Source organism: Hemiscyllium ocellatum, chromosome 35, assembly GCF_020745735.1.
Source record: "Hemiscyllium ocellatum isolate sHemOce1 chromosome 35, sHemOce1.pat.X.cur, whole genome shotgun sequence".
Classification (NCBI taxonomy): Eukaryota; Metazoa; Chordata; class Chondrichthyes; order Orectolobiformes; family Hemiscylliidae; genus Hemiscyllium; species Hemiscyllium ocellatum.
Window position 1 is genome coordinate 32,991,825 of NC_083435.1, and position 8,436 is coordinate 33,000,260.

Here is an 8,436-nt window from a genome sequence, read left to right on the forward strand (position 1 = left end):
TTCAACCACCTCATGGGAGCATGAGGCAGCGCCGATACAGTTATCGATGTAGCGGAGGAAAAGTTGGGGGTGGTGCCAGTGTAGCTGTGGAAGATGGACTGTTCCACAGATCCTACGAAGAGGCCAGAATAGCTGGGGCCCATGTGGGTGCCAATGGCTACTCCTTTGGTTTGGAGGAAGTGGGAAGATTAGAAAGAGAAGTTGTTCAGAGTGAGGACCAATTCAGTCAGTCGAAGGAGGGTGTCAGTGGAAGGGTACTGTTTGGTACGGCAGGAAAGGAAGAAGCGGAGGGCTTTGAGTCCTTCGTGATGGGGGTGTACAGGGACTGGATGTCCATGGTGAAGACAAGGCGTTGGGGACTGGGGAAGCGAAAATCATGGCGGAAGTGGATGGCGTGGATGGTGTCCCGAACATAGGTGGGGAGTTCTTGGACTAAGAGGGACAGGACCGTGTCGAGGTATGCAGCAATGAGTTCTGTGTGGCAGGAGCAGGCTGAGACAATGGGTCACCCGGGGCAATCAGGTTTGTGGATTTTTGGCAGGAGATAGAAACTGGCAGTGCGGGGCTGTGGGCATGAGGTTGGAGGCGGTGGTTGGGAGATTCCCTGAGGGGATGAGATGATGGATGGTCTGGTCGATGATGGTTTGGTGCTGGTAGGTGGGGCCATGGTCTAGGAGGCCGTAGGAGGAGGTGTCCGCGAGCTGGCGTTTAGCTTCAGTGGAGTAAATGTTGGTGCACCAAACTACTACCGTGCCTCCCTTGTCTGCAGGTTTGATAGTAAGGTTGGGGTTGGAACGGAGAGAGTGGAGGGTTTCACGATTCCAGATATTTGGCCGTTCAGAAAGATATGAATTGCTTCCATTGTCACGAATTTGAGATGTCCCAGAACGCCTTCAGGCATACGATCAATAATTTATGGGTAATATGTCGATTCTGCAGGTGCCAAAGTATCATCTTTGGAACAACAGATAATTATGCAATTACTACAAATGTCATTATTAATGAGCTGCAAATATAGCAGATATGAAAATTAGTTGAATTTTAAACTGATTGCTCAGTCGAAAATTATATCCACCAGGAAACAACAATGGCGTATAAGAAAAGGAAATGTTTAGAGAAACAAATATTCGCCTATTACAGAAGAACGTTTAGAACATTTAAATGGAAAAATGTCAGAAAAACTAAATTATCACCCTATGCCTATCCCCACACAGAAAGAGCAAGGGGTGGTCAGTTAGATTGCTCTGAAGGCTACTAATGCCAGGCTGCGTCCAGCCTACAACAGAAAACAAATCAATGGCCATCCTTCAGCTTTTCACAAATTTGATCTACAACTGCTGCAAATACACAGCAGCGCAGACAACATCATGAATCCAAAAGAGAGTTACACTCTTAAACTGGTATCCTTCCATTAGAATTATAAAAAAAATCTGCCAGATCTGCTCAGCATTTCCATAATTTTCCATGTTTTGTCTCTCCCATCTTCAAAGGAGTAATGTGAGTCTACTTCTGAAGCAGCCATGCATACAATCAATAGTTTGAGCTGTTATACAAAAGAGAAGAACTGTAGGAAATTCTCCAACAGTTCTCAAAGAATTGAAAACGTGGCGACAAGTTGAAGGTTTAAAAAGTCAACATACACCTAGCCCCTAAAGTGGTAGTATTGATTGTTAATTACCCCTGAGTGCAAGGTGTTCAAAAAAGTTCGGGAAGGAAGGAAAGGAGGACAATTGGTCAGATTGATATCATGTCTCGCAAACTTGATTGATGAGTGCAACACAGTGGACATGATCTGTATGGACTTCAGTAGGCATTTGACAAGGTTCCCCATGGGAGACTGGTTAGTAAGGTTAGATCTCATGGAATATATAGAACATAGAACATAGAACAATATAGTGCAGAACAGGCTTATCTAAGGATTGGTTAAATCTCTCTAATGTAGCTGAGTTGGCTACATTATCAAGTTGGGCATTCCATGCCCTTACCACTCTTCACGTAAAGAATCTTCCTCTGCCATCTGTCTTATATCTATCACCCCACAAATTGTAGTTATGCCTCTTCGTACATGCTGATGTCATCATCCTCAGAAAAAGACGTTCACTGTCTACACTATCTAATCTTCTGATCATCTTGTATGTCTCTATCAAATCCCCTCTTCGCCTTCTTCTTGGCAATGAAACCAGGTTCAAATCTCTCAGCCTTTCCTCATAAGACCTTCCCTCTTGACCAGGCAACATCCTGGTAAATCTCCTCTGCACCTTTTCCAATGCCTCCACATCCATCCCGAAATATGGGGACCAGAACTGTACACAATATTCCAAGTGTGGCCACACCAGCATTTTGTATAGTTGCAGCATGATATTGCCGCTCTGGAATTCAATCCCTCTACCAATGGAACCTAACACACCATATGCCTTCTTAACAGCAATATCCACCTAGGTGGCGACTTTGAGGGATCTATGTAAATGGACTCCAAGATCCCTCTGGACATCCACACTAACAAGAATATTTCCATTGCTCCAGTACTCTGCCTTCCTGCCATTCTTCCCAAATTGCATCAGCTCAGATTTAGCTGCATTGAACTCCATTTGCCACCTCTCAGCACAATTCTGCAGTTTATTCAAGTCCCCGTGCAATCTGTAACATTCTTCCACACTGTCCACGACTCCATCGACTTTAGTGTCATCTGCAAATTTACTAATCCATCCACCTATGCCTCTGTATAAGTCATTCATAAAAATGACAAACACCAGTGGTCCTAAAACAGATCCTTGTGGCACACCACTAGTAACCAGACTCCAGGCTGAATATTTTCCATCAACCTCCACTCGCTGCCTTCTTTCATAAAGCCAGTTTCTAATCCAAACTGCTAAATCGCCCTCAATTCCATGCCTCTGCATTTTCTCCAGCAGCTTACCATGTGGAACATTATCGAACGCTTTACTGAAGTCCATGTATACCACATCAACTGCCCTATCCTCATCTACATGCTTGGTCACCTTCTCAAAAAAGTCAAGGTGGTTAGTGAGACGCGACCTGCTCTTGACAAAACCATGTTCACTATCTGACATAAAATTGTTGCTTGACAGATGATTATAAATCTAATCTCTTATGATCCTTTCTAAAGCCTTTCCTCCAACAGAAGTATGGCTCACTGGTCTATGATTACCTGGGTCATTGCTACTGACCTTCTTGAGCAAGGGCACCACATTTGCAATCCTCTAGTCCTCTGGTACCAAACTTGTAGACATTGACGACTCAAATTTCAAAGTCAAAGGCTCTGCTATCTCCACCCTAGCTTCGCAGAGAGTCCTCGGATAAATCCCATCCGGCCCAGTGGACTTGCCTACTTTCACTCCTTCTAGAATTGATAACACCTGTTCATAACTAAACACGATCCTTTCTAGTCTAATATCTTGTACTTCATCTTCTCCTCAACAATATTCTCCTTTTCCTGAGTGAACACCGATGATAATTGGTCGTTTATCAACTCTCCGATCTCCACATGGTCCACACTGAACTTCACACTTCGGTCTTTGACTGGCCTTATTCCTACCCAAATCAGCTTTTGGTCCTCACATACCTATCGAATGCTTTTGGGTTCTCCTTTATTCTATTTGCTAAAGACTGCTCGTGTCCTCTCTTTGCTCTTCTTAACTCTCTCGATAAATCCTTCCTAGCTTATCCGTAACTCTCCATCGCCTCATCTGAACTACGTTGCCTCATCAACGCATAAGCCTCCTTCTTCTTCGTAAAAAGACATGCAATTTCTGTTGTAAACCACGGTTCCTTACATAGAACATAGAACATAGAATAATACAGCACAGAACAGGCACTTCGGCCCATGATGTTGTCCCGAACATCTATCCTAGATTAAGCACCCATCCATGTACCTATCCAATTGCCGCTTAAAGGTCGTCAATGATTCTGACTCTACCACTGCCACGGGCAGCGCATTCCATGCCCCCACCACTCTCTGGGTAAAGAACCCACCCCTGACACCCCTTACCTTATCACTTCCTCCCTGCCTGACAGGGACATAGATATCAAGGACATGCAATATCTGTTCCATAAACAAGCTCCACATTTCCATTGTCTGCGTACCCTGCATTTTGCTACCCCATTCTATGCATCCTAATTCTTGCCTAATCGCATTAGAATTGCCCTTGCCCCATCGATAACTCTTGACTTGTGGCATGTACCTCTCCCTTTCCATCGCTAAACTAAACGTAGCTGAATTTTGGTCAATCTCTTCAAATTGCTCACCTACAACTAAATCAAACACTGGCCTGGTTCATTACCAAGCACCAGATCTAATGAGGCCTCCCCACTTGTCGGCCCTTCGACATAATGTTTCAGGAAACCCTTCTGTATACATTGGACAAAAACAGATCCATCTGACGTACTGGAGTTATAACATTTCCAGTCAATGTAGGGAAAGTTAAAGTCCCCAACAATGACCACCCTGTTCCTTTCACTTCTACCCAGAATACTTTTGCTATTCCTCTCTTCCACCTCCCCAGAACTCAGGGAAGGACTATAAAAAAACTCCAAGCAGCATGACATCTTCTTTCCTTTTTCTAACCTCAGCCCAAACTAGAACAGTCCTCATCAAAAGTTCTCTTAGCCACCGTTATACTATCCTTGACTAACAAGGCAATGCCTCCCCCTCTTTTACCATCCTGCCTGTTCTTAATGAATGACCTAAACTCTGGAACCTGCAACATCCATTCCTCACCCTGCTTATCCAGGTCTCCGAAATGCCCACACCATCGGAGTCCCAGGTACCTATCCATGCTGCAAGCTCACCGACCTTATTTCGGATACGTCTGATGTTGAAGTGAACACACATCAAACCATTTCGCTGTCTGCCAGCACATTTCTGTGGCACTGAAATTCTCTCCCTATCCGTCCTACTCTCAGATTCCTGTGCACTGCAACTACACCTCGGTTCCCATCCCCCTGCTGAGCTAGTTTAAAGGTAAAATCAAGACTGCAGATGCTGGAAACCAGATTCTGGAGTGGAGTGGTGCTGGAAAAGCACAGCCGTTCAGGCAGCATCCGAGGAGCAGGAAAATCAACGTTTCGAGCAAAAGCCCTTCATCAAGAATCCAGGAGCTAGTTTAAATCCAACCGAATAGCACCAGCAAATTTCCCACCCAGGATATTAGTACCTCTCTGGTTCAAGTGAAGACTGTCCTGTTTGTAAAAGTCCCACCTTCCCCAGAATGAGCCCCAATTATCCAAGTATCTGAAACCCTCCCTCCTGTACCATACTTGCAGCCACGTGCTCAGATGATATCTCTCCCTAATCCTTGCCTCGCTATCACGTGGTACGGGTAACAAGCCAGAGACAGCACCCCTGTTTGTTATAGCTCTCATCTTCCATCCTAGCTCCCTGAAATTCTACCTTACATCCCTATCCCTCTTTCTACCTATGTCGTTGGTACTTACATGGACAACGACTTGAGGCAGGTCACCCTCTCACTTCAGGACCCCAAAGATACCATCTGAGACAGCACGTACCCTGGCACCTGGGAGGCAACACACCCAAATGAGTCTCATTCGCTCCCAACAAACCTTCTATCTGAGCCTCTAAATGTTGAGTCCCTAATGACTAGCACTCTCCTCCTTTCCCTCCTTCCCCTCTGTGCAACAGGGACAGGCTCTGTGCCAGAGACCTGTGCCCCATTGCATACCACTGGTAAGATGCCCCCCTCAACAATATCCAAAACTGTATACATGTTTTTTTTTCATGGAGAACGGCCACAGGGGATCCCTCCACTGATTGTTTTTTTTTACCCTTTCGAACAGTCACCCAGCTTCCTTCGTGCAGGGAGTACTAACCATTTGGGTACAGAACTGGCTCAAAGGTAGAAGATAGAGGGTGGTGGTAGAGGGTTGTTTTTCAGAATAGAGGCCTATGAACAATGGAGTGCAACAAAGATCGGTCATGGATTCACTACTTTTCATCATTTATATAAATGATTTGGTTGTGAGCAAAAGTGGTATAGTTGGTAAGTTTGCAGATGACACCAAAATTGGATGTATAGTAGGCAGTAAAGAAGGTTAATTCAGATTACAACGGGATCTTGATCAGATGGACCAATGGGCGGAGAAGTGGCAGATGGAGTTTCATTTAGATAAATGTGAGCTGCTGCATTTTGGGAAAGCAAATATTAGCCGGACTTATACACTGAATGCAAAGGTCCTATGGAGTGTTGCTGAACAAAGAAACCGAGAAGTGCAAGTTCATAGCTCCTTGAAAGAGAAGTGGCAGGTAGATAGGGTAGTGAAGAAGGTGTTTGGTATGCTTTCTTTTATTGGTCAGAGTATTGAGTGCAGAAGTTGGGAGGTCAGATTACGGCTTTACGGGACATTAGTTTGGCCACTGTTGGAATATTGCATGCAATTCTGGTCTCCTTCCTATCGGAAAGGCGTAGTGAAACTTGAAAGGGTTCAAAAAAGATTTACAAGGATGTTGCCAGAGTTGGAGGATTTGAGCTATAGGGAGAGGTTGAATAGTTTAGAGCTGTTTTCCCTGGAGCGTCAGAGGCTGAGGGCATGCCCATATAGAGGTTTACAAAATTATGAGGCTCATGGATAGGATAAATAAACGAAGTCTTTTCCCTGGTGTCGTGGAGTCCAGAACTGGTGGGCATAGGTTTAGGGTGAGAGGGGAAAGATATCAAGGAGACCTGAGGCCCAACGTTTTCACGCAGAGGTTGGTACATGTATGGAATGAGCTGCCAGAGGAACCGATGAAGGGGAGTGCAATTAAATCATTTAAAAGGCACCTGGATGGGTATATGAAAAGGAAGGGTTTGGAGGGGTATGGGCCAGGTCCTGGCAGGTGGGACAAGATTGGATTGGGATGTGTGGTCAGCGTGGACGAGTTCGACTGAATGGTCTGTTTCCATGCTGAATACTCTACGACATTGGGATTCTGTGGATGAGGAGAACATCAAACTGATGAAATATGACAACATAGGAGTTTGAAATACAAAATCTGGCGAAAGATAGAGAGTAAAAACTGTTCAGTGACACTGAACAGTCTAATTGAGAGGTCAGCTGATCTGGAAAGTGAACAAATTGTGAACACAGCTCATACTGAGAAAGCCAATGACAACATTTTGAATCATAGTTCAGGATTGTTAAGGTGATTGTAGCATCTTATTTAGATATGACTGACCATATTTCCACATATTTGCACACAGCAAAATCTTTCAGACATCCCAATTTTATAGACGTTGTATTGCTGCTTATTGATTCTCCCATGCTGACCAACATTAAAATAAGTGTTTTATCAAACCTGTCATCACGAATATCTATCAATGCACAATAATTCTGACTCAGTGATCTATGAGCTAATTTGAACACGTTGGCACTTCTTTCTTTCTATTAATTTAAGTTAATGTCTTCTTTCCTTCTTCCAAGTATACTCTGACACATTTTCACTCATACTCCAAATTCAATATGATGCTCGTTCCTTTGCCCACGGTTTTATATGGACATTCTATCAAGTTCCTTCACTTTCAATTTATTCTGTTCCTTCCTTGTCTTTAGGAGCAAGAAATGGCAGCACAGATGATTCTCTGATTATGACATGCATTTTAACAATGCTTTTGATAAGGCCTCACATGGAGAAGTTAATTGCAAAAATTGAAAGATTTGAAATTTGGGGGAATATTCTGATATGGATTTGAATTAGTTGGTCAACAAAAACAGAATGGAATCAAACTGTCTATTTTTTCTCGCTGATGCACTGATTAACTGTATATTGCTGCAAAATAATACTAAGTGGGGTTGAGGGAGGAAGATAAATGTAAGGATCAGGGCATTCTAGAAACATTGCACATGCAAGCAAGGTGATGCAGTACAGTGTGAATAAGTATGCTTTTGTGCAAACTGATGTGAAAACAGAAAGGTGGCTTCTTATTAAAATATTGTATATTGGGAAACATAGCCTTTCATTTAGGACCTGGGTGTCTTTCCAAAGCAGTCAATGAAAATATAGACAGAGAGACTAGACCTGGAATTTTGCCTACAGCTTTGATCTCCCCGCCTTACAGAGGATGCACTTACCAGAGAGGGAGTACAGGAACACTTGAAATGGCAGTATTGTCACTTAAGAACAGATTGTCTCAGCTAGGTATATATCCATTTGAGTTTAGCAAAATGGAACAGAATCTGATTGAAATGCATAAAATTCTCACAGGAATAGAGAGAGAGTAGCTGGATGTTTTCACTCTGGTTCTAGAGTACCGAACGAGGAATCTAGACTTAGTATAGAATATCGAAGATGGAACAATACAATGCAGAACAGGCCCTTCGACCCTCAATGTGAACTAATCTAAGCCTACACTATCGCACCATCATCCATATTCTTATCCACGGACTGTTTAAATACGCCTAATGTGACTGAGTTAACTACAG